This window comes from Larus michahellis, chromosome 1 (assembly GCF_964199755.1).
Source record: "Larus michahellis chromosome 1, bLarMic1.1, whole genome shotgun sequence".
Lineage (NCBI taxonomy): Eukaryota > Metazoa > Chordata > Aves > Charadriiformes > Laridae > Larus > Larus michahellis.
This window is the reverse complement of record NC_133896.1, coordinates 21486398-21508968: the sequence shown is the minus strand read 5'-3', so window position 1 is coordinate 21508968 and position 22571 is coordinate 21486398.

Genomic DNA, 22571 nt, shown 5'->3' with positions numbered 1-22571 from the left:
AAAATTGAGTTAACAATCTTCTCTGACCTTGTTTGTCTGTTTTTCTCTAGAGTTATGCCAAATTATCTGAAGGTCTTTTATACAGTCAGAGACCCTGAATAGCTGTTATTTCAGAGATGCTGCAGGTGTGGATGGATATTCACTACTGCAAACACAGCTCTCGTCAAGCTGCACCATACCAGCCGGGATCCTCAGTCCCCAGCAGTGTATGAAAAGCACATAAAATTAGCAATTTGCTAATTTTTTGCATGTCTGCACTCATGCGTTTACTTTTGTCCTATGTAAATTTAAGAAAGTCATCATGTGTGGTAAGGCCAAGTGTTTTTTACTGTCTAAATAATGGCCATAAAAGGTGAAATTTTGTTCAGACAGAGGTACAGCATTATTGGTTGTTTGTAAATCCCATTTTAAGGTTCTAAGTAGAATCCTGCTCTGACAAATACATCTCCCAGGTGTCAAACAGGGTTGTCAAACAGCAGGACAAAGCATGCAGGTCTGCATGTCATTCTCTCCCAAGTATCTCTGCAGGTGCGTTACTGAGTCAATACATTTTAAAATAGGAAAAGATTTTTAAATGGTTCCTCTCTACGCAAAAGTCTAATACATCTTAAAGAGATATGTGAAACAGCAACTGTAAACAAAAGTCCTCTTCAAAGGCTGGTGTTTGTATAGCAGGTCATTGCATTCTAATAGAACTCTCACAGCTCTGATGTGCATGCAGTCAGTGAAAGAAGTTCCCATAAGAGATTATCGCAGGAAAAAACTCATTCGTGTATGCAATTGTTTGTTATCAATAGACAGCACGTACTCTAATTTATTTTGACTTGTTGGATTTTATTCACTGCTCTTGCATATGTTTGCTTTAAACTGGATAATCAAATCTGGCTGTGTACGAGCTGAACTTTCTGCTTCCATAAAAATATGCATTGACCAATCAGTGGCACTTCTCCAAAGGGAAGTACACAGCTTTTGTCACCAACTTGACCTTTCCACCTTACTTTCCCTTTCTCAGAATAAGAGACAGAAATTTTCTTTGGAAGCCTCAGCAAGTAATGCACCCTTCTCTAGTCAGACTACAGAAAATAATAGGGTATTTATAAGTATTTTTGCCTCTTTGCCTAAGGAAACAAAGTGCACGTAACCATGTTCAGTGTGTGTCTCTCCCTACCTAAGAGGAAGATTAAGTCAGTGATAAGGTTTGATAGGTAAAGGTCTGAAGAACAAAGAATTTCTTCCAACTATGAAGATAAACAGGCAGGGGAGACTAAACGTGTTAGAACTTCCCATAAATAGCCATGCTTGAGGGAAAGGTTGAGGTGCAAGACATCACTACTTTACACAGTAAAATCTTCATAAATGTCTTAATTGAGACTGTCCCAGCTGTCAAAGCTGGTAGTCAACAAGTCAGAGTTTTGTCAGAAACCAAGTTTCATTACTGCCGGTCTTCACAAAATCACCGGGAGCTGCTACTTTGGTAACAGTTGTAGAAGTACAGTCATATTTGCGAATTGCACAACTGGTGCCTGGAAGGATGCTCGGCATCCTACCAGCAAGAGTGAAACAAACTTCTCCTTCTGTTATCCTGATGCAGGAAAAGTGGTTGCAGAGGACAAGGCCTGGTCTCTGTAGATACTGTGATGCAAAATATGCCCTCTTGAAGAAGTTTAAGCTATTTATCTTCTGAAGATTTTTCAGGAGGCATTGAGGAAGAATCCTGCCTGTCGTCTTTCTGGGGTTCTGGCTGAAGGGTAAGAAGCTCTGAGCATAGTGTCTATAAAGGCAAGCTTAGTCATTAAGGAGTCATCAGCAAAACCCTCTAAGCTTGTTCTGTAATCACGTTACGGGATCTGTATAGCAGTAACTAAACCTGCTGCATGGGGGGCAGAGACTTCCTACCTGTCTCTGGGGGTCAGCTTTATCTTTACTTTGTCAGGGTGTGAAGAGCAAAGATGCAACAACTGCAGGCCAGGTTCCACTCGGGGAGCCTTTGATGCGAAAGTGTCACAAGGCACAGTGCAGGTGACCTGGGAATCAAGCTTCCCAGAGCAGCAGCACTGGTTAGTTACCTGGAAACACACAGAGAGACCATCATGATGGCTGTCCTGCTGATTCACACTCGCTTTTGTAAGCCTCCTTGTCTGAGTTTCCCTTGTCTGTAAAACAGAAATGCTGGTAAAGACTTCTTATATACCCTGCTGGACTATCATTAGAATTAATGAATTCCTGATATCAAAGTGCACTGAAGATTTAACATCATAAAGGAATTAGGTATAATTTCAAACGCATTTTTGTGATATTACATCCATACACATGGCACTGAGTATGCACATCCACTTACTAATAAACCAGTTTTACTAAACATGTACTAGTATACCCTGGACAATACAACAGTGTCCAGAAGTCCCATGGAGACAGCAGCTGCATTAATTCCATCAGAAGATGCTTCTGTGCTCCAAAACTTTATCAACTTCATCTGCCAAAGCTGGCAACAAGATATGAAATGTAGAATTCCATTGTTTTCTGTTAACTGCCTTAAGGATTTTTTGCTGTTGTTTTATTATTTTTTAACTTGTTTGATTAATTAAAGAAGATATTAGATTTTTTTTTTCCTGACTGACAGTCCTCATTATGAAAGTAGGTAGGTGGACTAACGATAATTAATACCTTGTATTTATAACGCACCTTTCATCAATAGTTATTCTGGTCTTTCCAGACAAATTCTCTGTGGTCTGTATTTTACAGATAGAGTAACTGAAATGTTTCTGAAGATTAAATGTAGGAGGATAAGTAAAGACCATATATCTTAAGTGTCCTGTAGAACTGTAAGCAGATGAAGCAAAAAGTCAGTCAAGAAGACACACTACAGGTACTGTTCACTATTTCATTGACTAGTAGATGAAACCTGAGACTTTCAAAAGTGACTTCCTTTGCCACAAGAAAGAAAATGATGGGGTTTTCTTTCTTAATGAATTTTCGAGATAACATATATGTCTCATGTATATGATTAGTAGTGGGACTAATTTGCATTCCACAAAGCCTTGGGCTTCTCTGTCCTGGCTCAAACATCAGCTGTCCTGTGTGCATTCCTCTGCAAGGGCTCCCGCCAGTTGCCTACACCATCAGTTACACAATGGGAACGCCCATTTTTCAGTTTCGTGCGTTTCTTTAGTCAATGTGGTCTCATCAGGTGCCAGTGGGTTTTGGCTCCTGCATATACAGCTGTTTTTACTACTCAGGGTAGTTGAATGCTTACTCCACCCAATTTGCTTAATGAGACCTGTAATCAGCTTCAATTCCAATAGGTCATTAACACCGCTCCCACAGCAATATGCAGCCAAAATCGGGCAGGTTTGTTATGCCTGTTACAGCATGCAGTGCAGATAGTTTCTGTAGGTTTTAAAATGTCTTTATTATAATTCATGTTCATAATAACTACAGTGAGCCATCCTCCTTGCGACAGCAGCAACAAAAATAAGTAGCTCCTCTTCTTTTTTCTGTATGGTTATGCTTTGAAGTGTATATGTATCATTCTCCTAACCTCTGAATACCATTTTATAAATGTGAACCAAATAAAAGCACTACTGTGAGTATTTCCCAATTTTTGGGTCCTTACAAGAGAAAGATGCCAAGGATTAATAAATACATAGGAACTACACCTGGCTTAGAAAGTCCCCACTTAGTAACCGGTGGAATAAAAGGTGTCATAAGCATCTGTTCTTGTAATCATCTGCCAATATCTGCTTTTGTCCATTCTTGGGACAAAATACTGAGCTGTATGGATCCTGTATGGCCTTTCTCCTGTTCTTAAAGGACAGGAAATAGTTGTTACTTCAACACATGTTCAGCTGGCAAGTGCACCTTGCTACAGCATGTAACACCAGGGAGAAGAAAGTTGATATGTGAACGACACACACCTTCATTCATTTTTGTTGTTTTGTTTTTTTTTTTTCCTTTCTGGGAATGAAGATTAGGCTATTAGCGTGATACTTGCTTATGCTTGAGACAAAAGAGGAGGAACATGACAGATAGAAGAAGGCAAGGTGTGGAGGAGGAGAAGATATGTATTCCATAAAGTGATCTGTTCAGTAAATTAGGCAATGACTGTTTCTTTACACTGAAAAAGTTCTGGTGTAGAAAAGTAACATTTAGCTTTAGTATGTTTTCATTGACTTCAGCGTGTCCAAGCGTTTGTCTGTGAACAGTTGCTGCAACATGGAGGGCCGTACAGGTAGAGTCTATAAGCAAGGCTGAGTATTAGCAAGTGCTTTGAATTTAGCAATGGGCAGAGAAACAGCACTGCATGCTCAAAGCCCAGCTCCCTGCCCAGGAATCCTCTCTTCCCTGTACGTTGCACCTCTGTATTTTGCTGGTATGATTATGCAATACCTCTATACACCTAGCCTCTGAAAGTGAATAAGATCTCTAAGTAAGGGATAAGCATAGGCTCTCTCTTAGTGGATTTTCATCCTGATTTTATGTCTATACCTTTGCACAATCTAGAACTGGAGCTAACTGAGAGAGGTAAACCCCACCAGAAAAATTAGGTGATTTTCAGCAACTGAACATCTGGCTCTTTTCCCTTAAAAGAAAAAAAAAAAAGACAAATATTAATATGGCATAGATGGCTTAAAAAGATGGATAACTGAAGATATAATGTGCAAATTTCTTATCATTTTGTTGGTATGTGCGGTGTAGAACAGGAATGCAGGTGTTCAGTCCAATTACTGTTCGGCAATTGCCAATATGACAAAATTTAGCCTTAATTTTGTTCCTTATTTCAGATATCTTAGTGAAAGGCCAAGATTTGAAGATGGAGCTCCACCTCTCACTCCCAAAAAATCTCCTCTCTCTTTCACACCTGAACAGGTCTGCTGGGAACATTCTTCGACTTCTCTGGCTAAGTTTGTAACTCACCTAGGAGCTCAGTTTCCACTACTCTTATCCTAATTCCTTCCCCAAGCTCTACATTTATATTAAGACATGGACAAAGTATTCTGCCTGAAAGTATAAAGAGAAAAATATGTTAAGACATAGTCTTACCTTGATGTTCTCCCTTTAGCACTATTGTGTAGTTGTAATTAAAGTGTCCTTTTTAAAAGTGTGCCCTGTATTATTTTTTTTTTTTTTTGCCACAGGTCAGCTTACAAATGAAATGTAGTAACTCATTGCATTTTTCTGCAGATTTGCAATTGTAATTATTTTATTGCGCTTTTGGTACTTGAGACACCATAACATATGGTGTATGGGCATTCATGGGAATATGATGTGGGGGTGAATTGCGTAGACTTCACATAGGTTCTGCTGTATACATTGGAAAGACCAATATAGACTTCAAGGTAATCATATAGCTAACTTTCACCTATGAAACATAAAATTGCCTCACCAGTGGCAGTAGGTAGACTTCTGTATGGTCCTCTATTACAAAAGCAAGCTGCTCAATTGATAAAAATTATGGATTTGGAAGAACTGTAAGCTTACAGGGTCTGGGTACTCTTCGCAATGTTTGCATCTGCAGATTCTAACACTGTGGTTTATAATTTTGGCTGGGGCTCATAGACACTGTCACAGTATAATTATTATCAGTAAATATAATAAACGACATCATTAGTAGAGTACCCATACCACCTGTAACATTCTTTACTTTCTTCTAGTAGACCTAAGGCCGTTTAATGGAATATTTTTAATTGGGGGAAAAAAAAAAAAAAGATTTACCAATTTAATTTGTTAATGCCAAAATTAGACAAAAAGAGAACATCATGTTTGTATATTAATTATGGGAGGTTGGATACAATTTGTTGGTTTACAATTCTAACTCTTCCCTCAAGCTTCCAGACAGCACTTCAGAAAGGAAATCTGAGCCTTGAGTTTCGTACTTCGGCTGCCACAAAAATAAGTGGAGGTTATGTGACTCAAAAAGAAGATGTACATTTTAAACGATGCAGATGCTGGTTGCACTGTTTAAAATATCTTATTGGCAAGACTATACCAGTTTAACCATACAAAGTGGCAATGGCCCAAAAATACTAATCAGCAAAGGCAGAAAATTTACTTCAGTTGGGTGTAGATGGCTTGGGTTTACATGATGCTGCCAAGCTATTTTTATCATTGTAGTCTAGGCCTTGGCCAAAAGTTAGGAACAAAATATAAGCACATGTAAACTTCAAAGATCTTTTACGTTTGAGCTAAACCCAAACTGTGTTGACATTTCCATGTCTGAGTTCAGAAGCTATCAATTTTATGGCATTTTAAAACCGTAGCATAAGTTTGTGTCTGTAAATAGCACAAGAAACAAGAGAATAAGCGAAACAGAAGTCCTGACTGAAGCACCAGGCATTTAGGGAGCTCTAAGGGCAATCTTAGATATTTCCTGTTCTGTAACCAATAGCAGAGAAAGTACAACCATATAGCTGGTTAACCATTTGGTTAAGCATTGTTAATAAATAACGAGGGTCTGATTCCCAATTTGAGCAGAAGAATACTGATTTATATGCAGTGAAGATCTATCTCTTATTTTAAAACTTCACTTAGAAGTACATTGGCGGTTAGCAAGGAAGCATTGTCTTGATTTATAACAATGTGATATTGAGAGTAATCTATCTATTCACAACTGATTAATTACGTTTGATTCTGGCGACTGTTATGTCTGTATGAACTGGTATTAGGCTATAAATTACACTTGAAAATTGGGTTTGCCTGTTTGCTGTGATACCACTTTACTGCAGCTTGGACTGAAAACATAAAAGAATGGTCACAGGGCTAATGAGAAAACGTGTGTTTTTGTGGTCCTCTGTGACAGAAATTGAGGTAGCTAGCCAACGGGACACTGACTTTGATACCTTGGTAGTATCAGGGCTATGCCCTGAAAAAAAAGTAAGTTGTTTGTAACAGAGAAGGCTATTTTGTGAGAGAAGAAAAGCATTGCAACAAATAGTGCTGCTTTAGAAACAATTTGTGGACGCCCTGCAAAAATCCTGGTGAACATGAAGGTGGCCCATAATGTGCACTAATCTTGCTCTAACTGCTAACACATGAATATACACTTCTTCCATACACATGGATTTTAGTCAGTGAGTAAAGCGCAACTGTGAAGAGATTTCTGGACATACAATAGCAAACAAGGTTTACAAAAGCATGAAATAGAAAGCTGCAAATTTTTACTTCATATTCATGAGTTAGAGGGTCTCGTGATGCTTATGAATATACAGTATGCATAAATTATAGGTTAGGGTCTAGATTCTGCTAAAGAATTCAGAAATTTATTCAGACTAGTTTTTATCTCCTAACAGCACCTTATTACATGAATAAGTGCTGGAGTCACTGGGGCTATTCTAGTCTTTAATGGTTTTATGCTATATGATAATGAAACCACCAGCGTGCTTCACAGTAGTACTTTTGTCATATGTTCATTCACTATACATATTGTTGTCCAGTACAAAGGTATCAAAGTTTTGCCCTTTTGGAGTACCCTTTTTAAACCGATGAGACATTTACAGAAGAAAAAGACAACTCACTTTGAACTAAGATAATAGAATATGACTCTCATTATAGGAATAACCTCTTTAATCCTCCTTGTGATCTCCCTAAGGGTATAGTGTTGATGATAGGGGAGGAAGGAAATAGACATTGAACTCATACGGGAGAAACACAGCACACAATGTCGAAAGACCATCTCTAAATAGCACTCCAGTATTCCTATAGAAAAAGCACAGCTCATTCAAAATGCAAATCTAACAGGCATAAACCTCAGTACAGCCACTTGTCTGAGAATGAAGCAGAAGTGTTTACTTTTTTTTCTTTTTCTCTACTCTGAGGAGTAATTTATAACGACAATATTCATTCTGTCTAAGCAGTCTCTGGCACCAGAGTATGCATATCAGCAATTGTAATACAGTCATTCACTATTGGCACTTCAGGCCAATAAAGTTTATTTCACTTGGAGTGCTGACATGGCTGTCTGCAAACAAGACTCTGAGAACTGACAGCTGGAACGTCATTAAAGAATATTGACTTTCTCTCTTCTTTTTTATCTTTTTCCCTTTGGTGGAACTTTAGTGCATTTATGAATGCTAGTCACCTCCCAAAACATGAAAGCAAAACTGGCAAAAATCTATTTTTATGTTTTCCTCCATGCATATCCCAAGTAACATGAAACAGTGAAGAAGATTAAATGATGCAACAGATTTGGCGAAGAAAAAAAAAGGTTTTATACAACCCAGATGGTTGTATCAGAGATTTCATAAAGGCTTTTTGTGAGTTTAAAGCTGGCTGTGTAGGGAGGGGCTGATTATTAATAATTTAGTACTTTTGGCAGGATCAATATGACTAATTTGTTATGTCTGCAGAGCTAATTCTTATTCCTTTGTGAACTGAAGACTTGAAAAATTAAAGTAACAATTTAAAAGGAAAAGCATTTATAGGGATTAAGCAAAATTGATTGATTCTGTTTTAAGGTTAAAAAGAATTGATAATCTAAGAATAAATTTAAGGACTTCGTTCACAGTTGTAGCATGTGCAACTTGAAGAACTTACTATTTCACTTTTTTACTACTAGAAATGGTTTCTGAAAATTTGACTTCACAACCGAAGCATGTTTGAGTAATTTAAAAACCACACTCTTGCAGTAGCACCCCTCTGGTCTGATTCTGTGACAGAGACTCTGTAGAAGTCCTAAGCAGTCCCTACTGTGAAGTTAAACAGCTTTATAGAGACTAGAGGAATATGGGAAGCTGAGTTCCAGACAAAGGTGAGGGAGTTCGCAAGAAACAAGTCTTTCTTTCCATTTCTTTCCCAAACTATTCAAGCCATTGAGCAAAGTTCATCCCAGAGTAATAGCGTATGCCCTTCATAGAGGTTTCTGTGTTGGCTCAGACTCAACGGGAAGAGCCCTGAAGAGCAAATGCCACAGATAAAGGTTTGCAAGGCCAGAAAGCGGCCACACCCTCTAGTTTAGTGAAAGGTGAAGGGCAAGTACAAACCAATCGCATGGAAATACCAGGTGCTGCTACCAGCGGTATTCCTATTCGTCTGCTCCTTCTGCTCCAGCTGCTCCATATACTGCCTGAAGCACACTCATATGCTAAACTCACAATCTTTGGTATGAACCTTCCCCAAATGACAGACCCTCAGCAGTCCCCTCTCTTTCTCTAGTGGCAGTCATCACAGTTACAGGGCAGGACTGGTTTCCTGGTCTTTCTCATTGCTTTGCATTTTCATGATCTTTGCATTAGCATTTCATGCCTTCAGGTCATTCCTTATGAGACAGAATGCCTTGTCTCTGCCATTGTTGTGGACGCATTGTCTGCCATGTAATGATGGGAAGGCACCTCTCTGGAGCATGGATTAAAACGAAAGGCAGAAATAGGATGTTTTATGCAGAAGGAGAACAATAAAAAAAAGCACATGGAAAAACTGAATCACGCTCAAGAGGAAATTTCCAAGAGAAATTAATGGTGAAATTGATCTCTTGTGATGTTTACAGCCATTAAATAAAGAACAGAATATTACATTTGGCTACAGCAAATACAAAAAGCATTATTACCCGAATGTCAGTTTTGAGAGTGTGCTAGAGTGGGTTCCATTTAATACAAAGGGGAACCAAAGCTGAAGAATTCTTGCAAAATGTTTAAATAACACAGTTTAAATAAAAATACTATACAATGCAGGGGCATTACAACTGGCAGAACACAGTTTCAAGAAATGTCAGCATAGACTTGCAGTACTTGGAGCGAAGAAATTTATTACACTGCTGTAATTAAAATACACCTGTAAGATTTCAGTCCTCAGTCACTGGCAAAGGGCTGTGAAGCACAAATTACGTCAATGCTCTATTAACACCTGAACCCTGGAAGGAAAGTTACACTCAAAGTAGTCCCTAGTAACATGTTCAACCAGTTTCTCCATTTTTTTTTTTTTTTGCAGAAGCTGATTGTTGGGGTTTTTGTTTGCTTTGTTTGTTTTGTTTTAATAATTGCTAGATTTGTAGGGAGGAGTGGGCATTCGGACTCCTTTCCAAATCTTTATACACTTTATTTGTTTCCAAGTACATCACTAACACAAACATGTATATATATATATACATGTCCTTAAAAGCAGTAAAGCCAGTTATAACTCAACAGCTGGTTGGTTTTGCTTGTAAAGTGTGCAGAATAGCACTCTGGAGATTAAGACGGTTATGTTCTTTCTCATGCAAAAGTAGTAAGTAAATAAGTTATTAGAAGAACTGGAATAGCCACTGCAAAATAATGCTATTTTCATTGTGTATGAAACAGTTTCGTTTCTAATTGCAGTTATATTTGGTTTAATATATTTCCTAAATAAAAGAAAGTAAATGAAAAGAATTCTTTATAATGGTGCAAAAAATTACACAAGGATAACTATGACCTTGGATTATTAACAAGAACAAGTAATTTTCATGCATGTGTATGCACCTAATTTGCTTCTTTGTACACAGGCATAAGATATACAAGCATTCTGCTTTTCACATACACTTTGAAATTATATAAAATTATAAAAACAATAACACCATGTAAAACAACAGAGAATCTAGGTCCTGTATGTACAGGGGAGAACTATCATTTTGAACTTAGGATAAAGGTAAATATGAAGTTTTTCTTTGGCAGAAGTAATGAAAATGATGTTGATGAAGAATCCTGCTCAATGTAATAAATGGCAACTATCAGAAATACTAATTATAGTGGAATATTTTTTTTTTTCAGCATTACATTATGGTATTTATTTTATAGTCCCAGAACGTTCCTGCTCCACTCACTGGTGACTTCACGTGGTTTTGGGCTCATATTGCATTATTTTTGTTAAAAAAAATATTAAATGATTAAATAAAGTGATTGCCAAGAAAACTGGCAGCCTTTCAGTCAGAGTTAAAATTCAAGCTAATTTTACACAAACCACTTATGCTCTAGGATTCCTCTTACATTTCAGAGAGTTAATGTAATACTGAAGTTGCAACACTCTTCCACAGTGTTTCTATTTTTTCTTCTCTACTCCATGGCAATACACTAATGTATAATAACTTCAACCTTCAAGAAATTTACCTAGCATTTTTCTTAAGTCTTGAAGCATTGAGCAACAAATTAGGACTATGACCATCAGGACAACCGAAAACACAAATTCCATGCTGGATTTTTCTCCTCAACAATACTCTATTAGCAATTTTTGCCTAATTAAAGGGCTCCAGCTGACTTAGTACTTCAGGAACCACACCAAGATTTTTAAATTTTTAGAAAATTTAATTACAGCAAATAAATTTAGCAGCAGGAACAAATTGATTATTAACAGAACCTACCACCATCCCAAAATCCTTGTATTCTGAATAGAGAAAGCTAAAAGGCTGAAATAAACCTTCTAGTGAAAGTATTTCTGGCTACATCTCAAATAAAATAGAACTTTTAGAGTGGTGACAAGCTTGTAACAAAATCCTGTTCGAGATTTTCCAATGGCTGCTGTTTGTCAATAGGAAAAAAAAAACAACTGAAAGTTGTCCCAAATCCCTATTGGGGGATGCCCAGAAAATAGTGACTGTTATTTTACTCTGGTTTTTGTTTGTTTGTTGCATTAAATATAATGTCAAAAACTCTAGATTGCAGTGCTTCTAGAAACTATTTTAACTGATCTAGACCACAGACATAATTAGGAAAATCAAGGTGAGTCAGTGTTATTTTTATACAGTATATTGAAAATGATCATAACCAAATTACAAAAACTGCTGAAAAAGTTGTACGTGGCTCAAGACTCACAAAGGGACCTGTGATAAATAATTATTTTCTTCCTGAAAAATACATTACTATATAAGCTGGTTCAGGAGGTTCTACAAGGTTCCTTGCAAGGAAAATTACTGGATAAAGAGGCCTATGGTGGCTTGAAGATGAGCCATGAAATGCACGTTTTATAAGTGCAAGTTCAGTATGACTTCATCATATTGCAGTTCTCTTCTGGCACCTCATTCATATCCTTTAAATACGAGGGAGTAGCTCCCAAATCTGTATATAATTTGAAGACAGTCAAAGTGCTTCCCTCATGCTTACACCACACGATGTGACAGAGACAGGGGTGCAGGTGGCTGGGGGAGGTCTGAAAGAAACAGGAGAGGCAACGCGATACCACCTGGAAATAGGTCAGCAAGGGCCTGGCAGAGCTGGTGTCATCTCTCACTTATGAACTATGTCTGGAGGTCCTCCTCCTCATGGTTGTGTGTGGACGTAGCTCTTGTGTCCCAGCCACACGAAGATTTTCCTGCGCAGCTCACAGGGCAGGTAAAGTTGCATATTCCTCCTCAAAAGAATCTCCATGTAACCCCAGACTCTTTTCAAGTTACGCTTCGTTTCACCTCTCAGGAAAGGCCAGCAGTAGACTGTTAGCCAATTTTGCTTTGTACTATGCTGTGTGAGTAATTATGTTGAGGCACAACGTATTTATCCTGGTAGAAAAAAGAAATTACTAATTACCAGAAAGGTTTAATTGCACTTCTTTTAAATCAATATTAAATATTTAAATTATTTCTATTATCTCTACCTCACAAAATTCTTTAACTTTCAGTCTATTTTGCTAGGTTTTTCAATTAGTTTAGCAGAGCTAATCAATAGATCAGTTTCCATATATAGAATCAGCAAAGCAGGGCCTTCTAAATGACACTACTAACTGAAGAACAGCCCTTTCCAGCTCATTAGACTCATTATAGAAAATTGTACTTGATTCACAGGCTTTATAAAATTTTCCTCAGATGACAGAATTTTCCTCTCTATGAGATTTAGCTTAATAGTAGGTTATTTAGAGATAAGTAAGGAAACAATCTCCAGCTTTCCACCAGAGACTGATAAGCTAATTTGTTTCACTTAGCTCTGGGTGTGCTGAGAATGTCTTCACACTTTCTAAAGACCTGGATTGTGCCATGTAAGAATAGTCCTATGCTGAGTGAAACTCCAGCACTGAGCCCTGAGGGAGCACGGAGAACACACTGCATGCAACCGTAAAGGGGAGGTATGGAGCAGTTCCGCTAATCGTTGACCCTTCTTCCTGTTTTTAGGAAAGCTTCCATTAGGAAGGAAGCTAATTACTTTATCCAGGAACACTGGGCAGTCTTTGTCCATTCATTCCTCGTCCTGTACATCTGGGTAAGGAGCAAGAAGATGCTAGTCCTAAGCACTGCAGTTATTTTTGCTTTTTCCCCATTGTAGTTTTATTGCCTTAGTAACTTGCAAATCATTTCATGTCCTACAGCTATCCCACACAGTATGGTATGTACACATCCACGAAGCAAGAACATTTTTCACCATTAAATGATTGTTCCTGATAGAAATCTCCATTTGTAAAAATACCAAGCTCAGGGAGGATACATAATATCCTAAAGAAGGAAGCCTTTTTCTGTAATAGAAGCTCAGAAAATGGATCTAATTCTCCTGAAGGCAGGTCATTTAATCTAGCTAACTGTTACCGCAGAGCTGTAGAAAAGCAAGTATTTCTGGGTAACTTGACCAGAGGGAAAACAATTAGGCGACATTACTGAACTGTAGTAATATGTTTTCTTGGCAGCAGACATGCCTCTGTGGTTGCCGCCACATATAATGTGCCCTCTTTAAAGACTAGAGACTGGAAAAACAAACAATTCAGAAGTGTACAGTACTGAGTCCCACACACTGAATACATGTTAGAAAACTGTATTCCAGTTGTGGATTCATAAGCTCGTTTTACCTCATTTCACACGTACTCAGACCTGCTGGTTCAGATACTCTATTTTAGATTAGGGGAGAATCTGGTTCATTTTTCAAACCTCGGCTAAATCATTACTGAATTCCCCTAATTCATTGGCAAAATGATGGGAAAAGAAGCAGCAAGGAAGCGTGATGAAAAGACCAGTGAAAAAAACCAAGTATTATGAATATACAAGACACCCACTCATGTAGTTTATAAATACCTCTTCTATGCCTAAATGCACATGCAATGCTGTTAGAACTGTATTAAGACATCCATTGCTCAGAGTTTGGAAAAAACACCTTTAAGATTACCTATGCAACTTTAATTCAGCCTTCTTGTATATTTACATTAGGACATTAACTTTAATTACATGACTATGTAGTCTTGTTTTTAAGGGCCTTTTATTGCTTAATGCAAATGGTAGAAGATGGTTACTCATTTGAGAAACTTTTTAAAATTGTGTTTTATGTTAATCAAGAGTAGTTATGAGTGAAAAAGCCCAATGTCCCAGGCTTTATCTACTTCCAAGAATTCCAACCCTACACATAGGCAGAATATTAATTTTAAGGTTAGTACTTCTTTTCGATACCAGAGATTAATGCTTCACAAACATTCCTGAATTTGTTCCTGCAACACCCCTATTAATCAAGGGCATTGTAGCCTCCAATTTGCAAATGGGAGAGCAAGGTAGAGAAGAAGGGTTAGATGTTTAAAAGTCAGAGTATCCATGGTATTTTAAGGTTCCCGCTTGGGACATTTTTTTAATTTTCCTGAGAAGCTGACGTTATACAGGTCCTCATGTTTTTCAAGTTCAGTAAGTTCAGTTGCAGTTCTGAGAGTAGAGAATTTCTCATAGGTGCTTATGTCTCATGCTGGACATGTAGGACATGAGGACATGCAATTAGGGATGACCTCAGAAAAGTTGGGTTTGCATGACTTGCTTGGCATCACATAGACGGGAAGAGAGAGGGAAGGAATGAAATTCCTCAGAACCATGTTCAAAGATCTCAATGAGGAAATCCTCCCTTTTCTTTTTGATGTCCCATTTTAGTTACAAACAACCTCTTAATAATAAGACCTGCTTTACTCTTTGAATATGCCTCTTATGTACTGAATGAGCCAGGGTTCCTGTGGAAATGATCACATGACCAAAGGCTATATCATAATGCATATGTGTAAGGAAGCTGAATTAATACTACTTGAGTAATTTTATCCTGGAATTCTGTAACTTCTCCGTCCTTTAAGTTTTGGGTTTGTTTTCTTTCTTATACGTAAGTATGTATATGTGTACATATTTTGTGTGTGTATGTGTGATTTCCTTTCAGCTACAACCTGAAAATAGAGACGTTCCATCTCAGGGCATCACAGTGCCTCCCCATGTGTCTTTAGCAGGAATCAGCATCTTGAGCTAAAGAAGTAACTAAGAGATAGCAATTGCAGGTTTTTGTGCTCTGTGCAAAAGAAATAAATGTAAATGTTTCCCACATAAAGTGTTTCTATCATCAGATAGAAGAAGAAATTTGCTGACAGAAGGAATTTGGAATTAAAAAAAAAATCAAGGGTCCATCGTGGGTTCTAGTGGGAGCTTTTCTGTTTATCCTGACCTTGAGTCATTTTGCATTGTCCTCTCTAATTATCCTATTCCTATTTAGCCATCCAGGGCTCTCATTCCCTCCTATTTTCCTTTTTACTTGGTCTGAGTCCCAACATGGCTGATTTGCTATCTTGATGAGCCTTTTGAAACTACTAAAACAAAATAAAACCCACCTATTCGATTTTGCTGTTCCTACCATCTCCTTTTCACAGACCGGCTTTACAGTCAGTTTCCACAATACTTAGTCTCTTCCATTCAACTTAAGCTTTCCAAACTGCCCTAGTTCCAGTCTGCTGTATTATATCCCAATTTTACTCTTTGCCTCAGAAAGCTATCTAATCTCAGTGGTCATTCTTTTCCAGTGGTTATTTCCTCCACTACTTCCTTGATTCATGTTATTTTTCTTGTCAGACCAATCTATACTTTGTCTCTTCTGTAGCTCATGGGTGCAGTCACCCACACACCAGACTCCAGTCTCATTCTCCACGGAAGCCTCGTGCGGCTTTGTTTCCCTCAGGCATCCAGTCTCCTCCGTGATTAGCCCAATTTTCTCTTTTCCGACTGTCGATCCTATTTCTCCTCCTCCCCGATTCTATTGTCACTTGTATTTATTCGTTAACACAATCTTATTCCTCCCTCACTCTCCTGCCTTCTGTTTCTCTTTGTACTGTTTGGGGAAGAGCCTGAGAGACGGCCAGGGGCAGATTATTCAGACTACAGGATGGGCAGGTTCACTGCCTGTGGTTGTATTCCTGCTAGGACATTCATGTAGGTATGATCATAAACAGGTTTTCTAGAGAATTAGTCAAAGCAGGCCCAACAGAAGAGAGATGCAGCAGGCAGATGTACCATCCACACAAAAATATGCTTAAAAGGTAGCGTCTGGTACAAGGTGAAAAGTCTTGTTCAACAGCAGAGGTAAAAGAAAGGGAGCAAAAGAAGACATATTTATGGATCATGGGCTCTCCCTATGCTATATGATAGGCAAGGTATGTAAAAATTCAGATCAGGATGCAAGTACAATGTAATATATAAGTATATTGACCTCTATAAAAAAACGTGGGTAAAAAAATATTGCAAGGTTTTATTGGCCTGAAAAATCCCTTGTGGTGTTGTGCCAATACATGACAAGAGCATACATGAGTTAACATGTGTCTGTTAGAGTGCGAGCGTGTCAGAGCTCTACCCTAAATGCTGGGGTTAGTCCATGGTTGTTCTCTGAAAGAAAATAGTGCTGGAGTCCCCGGACAGCAGATTTGCCAGCCCCAAGGTCTCCAAGAGTACAACAGTGGCAAGAAGATTGAATGAGCAAACGCTAAACAAACAGGTCCGAGCTCAGATAAAAGCAACTATTGCGTTTAATGGCTTTTTTGAGTTTTTACCTTTGACCTGCTAAATCCAGACAGACTTAAAACACAGACAAATCTGTGCAGCCTTTCCTGAGGGTGGCAAAAGACACATCCCTGATATAAAGCCTTTTTTCCTTTTCCGTCAGATAACTTGTACTTTCTTTCAAAGGAAGGACTTCCCTTGTTTAATATGAACAAAGCAGTATATTTTTCTCAAACTTCATTTTCAGAAATATCCAAATCATTCTGACTTAAATTAAAACATATATTAAAAAAATGTAATTCTTCCGAAGAAAGGCAACCAGCTTTTGAAATGTCAACTCAATTATTTAAAATACAACAAAATTATAGGTGGCAGAATACAGTATCGCATAATGGGAACCTTAATAAAAGACTTTGTTACCACTTCCATCCCTAACACTGAAACTAATTTAGAATGCTGTTTTCCTAGAGGGTTGTTTTACCTGTTTTGGAATTGTTTCTACCTTTGTTTGGTTTTCTAGTTTTTATCACCACTGAAGAAAAAGAAAACACAAACAAACAGAAAAAAATCTCACTGCTTAAATTCAGATTACAAGGGAGAAAAAGTCTTGGAAAATGGACCACATTTAGTGCAAGCTGATCTGAAGAAATATTCAACAGCAGCAGCTGCCTGTCTGCATGGCGACAGAGTGGATCGCCCTTTACAGAACAGATTAGTCTTGGTACTCTCTTCCAGTGAATCTACCCACCCAAAAAATTCAACAGTAGCAAGAACGTCCAGCATCAGCAAATTGATACTTTTTTTTTCTTTTTTTTTATGGGTTTCCAATCAAAACCTTTCCATTTTGACCTTAAAATAATGTAAGCATTTCCAGCTCCCAGCTCATATAGGAAGTATTCAGAGATGGAGAAGACAGACAATATTTCAATTTCTCTTTTCTCTTCTAAAATGTTTAAAGATAATTCTAAACGCTTCTGGAATTTCTTTCAATAATCTACTTTCTAAGGGCTTGTCTACAATGGGATTTACTCAATGGCAGAGCTCTGTCCCTTTCATAGGCTCGCGTACTGCTTTCACTATCATGTCTCACCCCAGAGCAGCTTGTATTCCAGCAAAACCACGGCTGTAAATCTCTTGTAAAACTTTTCAAAACACTGTCTTGCCAGCATGCTGTTTCCATTATCGCGCTCCTGTTCAAACCTTGACATGTCCTGGGTTATGGGACCTGGTCAAACTCTAACAGCTGGATGTAAAACAGCTCGGCGGAGAGTGGAAAATCAAACAGTAGGAAAGATCTGAGGAAGGCTGGGAAGCTACAGGTGGCAGAGCTCTCACAAGCCAATAACCTTGGAAGGATCCTTACACTCTGTCTAAAACCTCTTTTATCAGTTTTGCTCAGCGATTAAACACTTTGTTTTGGAAAAATGAAATCAAAATGAGATGGAAAAAAAACCGATGTCATTCAGAAGATTAGGATGCATTTAAATGCTAGACTTTTTGTCTGCCTAATTTAAATACCTGCTTTCCTTCTCAAAATATATATGTTTGTATACACATGAACTTATATACATATATGTGTATGCATGTATTATTTTGTTTATGTAAACCCTGATTTGCACACTGATAACATAGTCAATTATTTCCAGTGAAAAGTATTTGAATTCTTTCTCTCAATTGTAACTATTTGCATGTGATCTCAAACCTCACAATATTTAATCTAGTTATTCTCAAAACACTCTTTAAAGGGTGGGACTGCTCCTGTGGCTGGAGAGCTAAAGCAGAGGGCGTAACAGTCTAAGTGATTTACAAGAGCAATGTCTTAGACGGAATAGGAACAGAAATAGGATGAGCAAGGACTTCAAACACTTCCCGTCTTTTGATATTAAAATAAAGGCACAATGGAATGTATCTTTTGACTTAAATATAAGCAGATCCAATATCAAAATGGATAGCCTATAAATGAAAATTGCTATGATTCAAAGTGATTCCTAAGCCTTCACTTTTTTTAAGACTTAAATCACAATAAATAAGTAGACATGTTTGCAAAAGCCTCTGAAAAGTATATGAATCTTTTAAAGAATCTTTTTGTTCTTTTGAAGACAGAATTTGGATAGATTTTTTCCCAGTTGTATCCCCAGATTCTCAAGCTTCTTCCAAATTCTGCTTCTCATCACTTATGTGCAAGTTTATTATTTTAAAACCTGGTCTCACTGTCTCTGTGCAAATCCATACCAATTACACTGCTCAAATTGTATTTCACTGACACTGAGATCAGATAAAAAAAAATAAACCTGGGTATTGCTGAAAAGGGCAATGGCCATAGCAAAAGCAAGAATAAAAAGGAAGCGAAGATGACAGGGATTTAAAATTATGTTCCCAGATGTACACCTGACTTATATATTCTTTCCTTTAATGAGTGACTGAACATTTTAATCACCATACATCAGAGGTTATGGATGTTGTCCATTGTTACCTTTTTAAAAGCTGCAGAGGCTTATATCTCAGCTTAGTTCTGGAGGGACGTGTGTGTTTTGTATTACTAGCAGGCACCTATAGGCATCCTTCTATTCCATCATAAGGGCCAATGGTCTAAACTGCTGCATCTGAGAACATTTCCAATGCTGTTTCGGTGGCTGCCTGAAAGCTCTTTACCCAGACTTCAGGCTTTTCACCTTGCTTTCTCACCAGAGGGGAACTCAAGTACAGAGGGCCAAAGAGAACCACAGCATTCTTAGAGCCTGAGACCTAAATGCCCCCAGAGAGGAACCAGCCTGAAAATTAAATAGTCTTTTGCTAACAGATGATCTTTCATGTAGTAGATGAAACATATGGATAAAGGAAGATGGAGAAGTTTAAAAAAGCTGCTGCCTCTTTTGAATTATTTCTGACGCACATAGAACACTTTACATTGCTCTCAAAAGTATTAAAACACTTATGGAAATAAAAAAAAAAAAAAGGAAAAAAAGGAGAAAAAGCCACTGCGCGTTTGTTTTGCTTTTCTTTGACTTGTTTTTCTGTCCCAATCCAATTTACCTGCACTTTTAATCTGCTACAAAAATACATTGTTATGTTCTCTGCATATTTTTAGCACTTCTCTGCCAGCGTAAGATCTTTACACAGTGTTTATTGGATACTTTCTATTTGTTGTATTCTGAATGAGTCAGCTCAAGAAGTCCTATTCTTTCATTCTACATAGATCAGACTGGTTAGTCTCAGCCAACTGCTCAACAGCCCAAAGGCCCAAAGTGAGGTCATCCATCTCATGTGAAGTTATGCAGATATCTCTGCTGTCACCTGTCTTGCTCCGTGTGTAGATGAGGTTGCCTGGGTAATTAGAATGAAAATCTGTGCTGCACTGACACAGCACGCACATCAATGTTTCTTTCTCAGCAAACCAGCAAACCCAGATGGCACAATGTCTTTGCCTTCACAGTGTCTGGGTGCGATTGAAACTTGGCACTCAGTTCAGACAAAAGAGAGATTATCGAGGGAGACAGGAGGGGGAGGAGGTGGGCAGCAAGAAGAAGTGACAGGAATTGTTTTTGCTCCTATAACCATAACTGTAGCTCATCCTTATCAAAGAAGTTCATAGTATGGATCTGTGTCATTTATCTAATTGTTCTTGGTTTGTCCAGCATTGTCTTGGGTCAAAACCATTCATTTATACAGCATAGCTTTTTGCAAGATAGAAAAACAAAACAAAACACAACCAGCTTAGTTTCGTAAGAGCTTCAGCATGCAGCTCAACATCCTGATTCAAATCTGTGTATACTTGGGTTGCAGCTACACGGGAGACAACCCTTTCCTGCATGTGTTAGGGCAGCAGTTCATTTTAGATGTATCAGTCACAAGTGTGATGTCCAGATAGCAGACAAGCAAGCGCTTGGTTTGGAAGCCACGGTAGGTGCTACCCACATGTCCTGTCACATCTCGAGGGTTGAGGTGATGGATGGACAGCATGATAATCAGCAGACAATGTGTGTTGCACCTTTAATACAGTTTGGTATGAATTTCATAACGGGTAAGGTTTTACACAGTGTAAGCAAGTTCTCTTGATTCTGGACTGAAAATAGCCCATGTAGACATAGCCTTATCTCATATGAAGTGATTTTGGAGAAACACGCTATCTAAAAAAAAAGTGAGCTCATTCCTCTGGCCATTCTGAAGTGACTAAAACCAGAGAAACTTCAGTTATCATGTCAAGGCGTTTGAACTACTAATCTTTCTTCCCAGCAGCACTTACTCATTCAGACTCGACACTGTTGTAATGCCATCACATGGCTTGTATCCTGCTATCTTGGGACTGTCATAAGCACGCAGGCTCCTGTCTGCTCATATTCTAGTGTTTGGAAGTATCCTGAGTGAACCATTAGCCTGTGACATAGCCCATATCACCCTCATGCCTAGGCATCAGTGGACAGTTTTCATCTGTATCTTAAAGAAAAAAGTCCTCAGGGAAAGGAGTCTGAAAGTAGACATTTCCGAAAAATGCAGTTGACTTTACTGAAACACTTTCTCCTGCACAAATTATGAACCAATTAGGAATCTCACCAATTCATATTCAAAATCTATGCAGTTGGTATTTATAGAGAAGGCTAACAGCAAAAATATATGAAATGTGTCAATCCTATTGTTCTCTACTTGAAATAGTTAAAAGAACTGTGTGGAATAATCCAAGATAGAGGGGAAAAATTGAAATATTTCAGTATAAAATATTTTTTTTTTATAAGTTCATACTCCTCTACCAGTTTGGTTTTGGTTTTTTTTACACTTCTTTTCAGGTTAATTATCCTCTCTCCTAGAACTTTAATGAACGAAAAGGGATAAACATCTACATCAGCATTTTTTTTCTGCTTTGTATGACTTTTAGCTAAATGTATGTTTATTATGTAGAAGCACTAGAGTATGTTAATTTCTCTTGGAAAAAATGACATTCAGCAAACAAGAAAAAGACATGGATAATGATGTGTATATATCTGCTTATTAATGCTCTGCACACAAGCACGCACAAGCAGTATTTCTGGTAGCCCTATGTGAAAGTGACTGTTGGTGTATACAAATCTGAGGTACAGAGCACTTCCAATTTCAGTAATTGACTACAAGGTCTACTTCTCCGGTCTCTCATGGGAGTTCATGAGGACATGCATCTGGCACAATGTTAATCATATTTGTTCTGACATACAGCAGTACACCAACTATTTCCCTTGGCAGATTACTTTCTATTACCTTATATAAAAATGGCTGACATCTTCAAAATGCTAATGAGAGATATATCAATTTTTATAAGAGCTTGGATGGCTTCCAAATATTTTTAAATGTACTCAACAGATTGTGAAATATACTCAGTATATGGTTATAAATGCAATATGTTAACTTTCTTTGTTGTTGCATGCCTTGTAATCTACACAGGCAAAGATTAAATATGAACGGATGAACAAATGTCCTTAAAATATTGGTTTATTTTTACTTCTTTTGCCTAACTGCTTGTTTTCCTTCAGCCATTTCTTACACCCTAATTGAACAAAATGTAATATCTTTACAGTTGCTACATCAGTTTGCACCACAGAAAAGTCTGGCCCATTGTAATTTGGGCCAGAAAATGAAATTATGATTGGATTACAGAAATAAAACTCTAAACGTATTGGAGCATGGAAATACTTTTTCTTTCTTATTACGCTGTGATGAAAATGCTGTAAAATTATGCCTCTATCTATTCTCTTTTAAACATGCTCATAACACAATAGCTTCCAATTTAAAGGCAATCTGGCCTTATCATAAACTTTATCATAACTGAGACACCAATATTCGCAGCTGAGTATAATGAGAAACACACTCATGAACAGATTTACCTTCCAAGATATAGAGTCTGGATTAGAGCTGTGATACACTATTACTTGAACCAAATTATCTACAGACATATAAAAAATCACATCTGGAG